The following is a 2,500-nucleotide window of genomic DNA, read 5'->3' on the forward strand; positions in this document are numbered from 1 at the left end:
AAGGCTGCTTGCCGTCACCCACTGTTGTCTGTTTCCCTCCTTCAAAATTGTGTGTGTGTGGCTGCCAACATGAGTGTGCATTGTCACCAACACCATCACTGTTACTTACCGCAACACTCTTTCCTCTTTCACTACAAAGGAAAAACAAACTCACACAAAAGACACTCTTTTCTTCCGTCTTGTCCTGCTACTACTACTAATAATAATAATACTAATACTATTACGATTATTACTGCTACTTCTACTATTACTACTACTACTATGATTATCACTGCTACTATTACTACTACTACTAATACTACTACTACGATTATGACTGCTACTACTACTACTACTAATAATAATAATAAGACTATTATGATTATTACTGCTACTACTACTAATACTAATACTACTGCTACTGCGATTATCACTGCTACTACTACTACTACTAATACTACTAATACTAATACTACTGCTACTACGATTATGACTGCTACTACTACTACTACTACTATTAATACTAATACTATTACAATTATAACTGCTACTTCTACTACTAATACTACGATTATCACTGCTAATACTACTATTACTACTACTACTACTACTACTACGATTATGACTGCTACTACTATTACCACTAATACTAATACTAGCACTACTTTTGCTGCTACTACTGTTAATACTACTGCGACTACTGCTACTGCTACTGCTATTACTACTACTACGATTATGACTGCTACTATTAATACTACTACGATTATGACTGCTACTACTAATACTAATACTAATGCTATTACTACTACTACTACTGCTGCTACTACTGTTAATATTACTATGACTACTGCTACTACTACTGCTACTACTACTATTACTAATGCTACTACTACTACTAATACTAATACTACTACAACCACCACCAGCACCACCACCACCTCCATTACTATTACTACTACTGCTATTACTACTACTACTATTACTACTACTACTACTACTGCTACTGCTACTACTACTACTACCAATACTAATTCGAGTACTTCTACTACTGCTACTACTGTCAATACTACTGTGATTACTGGGACTACTACTACTACTACTACTACTACTACTACTACTACTACTACTACTACTACTACTATTACAACTATTACTACTGGTGCTGCTGCTCTTACTGCTACTACTAGCACCACTATCATTACTACTACTACTACTACTACTACCACCACCATTACTACAACAACAACAAAAACAACAACAACAACAACAAAAACAACAACAACAACAACAACAACAACAACAACAACAACAACAACAACAACAACAACAACAACAACAACAACAACAACAACAACAACAACAACAACAACAACAACAACAACAACAACAACAACAACAACAACAACAACAACAACAACAACAACAACAACAACAACTACTACTACTACTACTACTACTACTACTACTACCTCCACCCCATGTTTATTGATGTGTCAATTAGGGGCTCCATTACTTGGAGGTCATTAGCCCCAGCTCCCGCTAATGACTGTGGCATCCAACCATATCTAATATTCTATAATATAAACATTAGTTGTTAACTATAAATTCATTCTACCTCTACTCTATCTACTCTTATGCCACTCTCCACCACTGTAGCCTCGCAGTCGAGGCCTCCTAAGTCTGCAGGTATGGGAGTGGAATGCCTTGTCCCCCTGAGACACAGGAGGGCAGATCTGAGGAGGGAGAATGAGAGACGGCACCTCATCCATGCGACGACATGGCTCCTTGGCTGGTGCTTCTTTTCTGCCATTAGGTCGGCTAGTCTTGAGTAGAAGCACTGAGCCTTGGAGCCCATCCCGCCAGATGTGGTGAAGACCAGAGGTGTGAAGCTGCCCTGGTCAACGTGTTGGATTCTCTCCCCATACGCTCGGATCTTCTCCTGCTCATTCTTGCGGTGGGCGGCCTCCAGGGAGAGTTCGTGGTGACAGGCGGCCATCGGGTCAAAGATCCGTATGTCCATGAATGCTTTCTGTCCCCTTGTCCAGAACCCTCGTGCACTGACGTCGACTCGAGCCTCGTTGGTGGTGTTGGCTGTTCTGTAGCGCAGGTGCTCGCCGTCTAGCGGCAGGAGGGTTGGTTCAGTGGAGACATCGTGGCACACCTCCCTGAGCATGCTGGCGGTCAGGTCTCTCACCTCATCGTGCCTGATACATACGAATTCCCCCTTTTTGCACGTCATGGTGTGGTTGACGTCATTGGGGGAGCCACACACACAAGTACTGGGGAGTCCTTCCATCGGCCAGCCGTACCTCAGAGCAATGGCGTCGACAAATTCTTGTTTGTTGAGGCTGAAGCCCTTCGCTCTGATGGGCAGTGACGTTAGCCAGTTAGAGGCTCCCGTTTCCTGTGCAGTGAGGATTTTTCTCACTGTGGTTGCAGGCAGGATGTTTATCAGGTCTTCGAGACAGTTTCGTTGATGTTGTTGCCTATCTCTAGATATAATTCGTCCTTGCTCAGTGAC

The 2,500-nt window shown here is 42.2% G+C and overlaps 1 protein-coding gene across 1 annotated transcript in view; it reads left to right on the forward strand.

Annotated features, from left to right (window-relative positions):
* Positions 1–2,500, forward strand: part of LOC135089996 (uncharacterized) — a 129,869-nt gene that overhangs the window by 120,396 nt on the left and 6,973 nt on the right. The gene's annotated exons all lie outside the window — the stretch shown is intronic.

The sequence above is a fragment of the Scylla paramamosain genome, chromosome 34 (genome assembly GCF_035594125.1).
Source record: "Scylla paramamosain isolate STU-SP2022 chromosome 34, ASM3559412v1, whole genome shotgun sequence".
Lineage (NCBI taxonomy): Eukaryota > Metazoa > Arthropoda > Malacostraca > Decapoda > Portunidae > Scylla > Scylla paramamosain.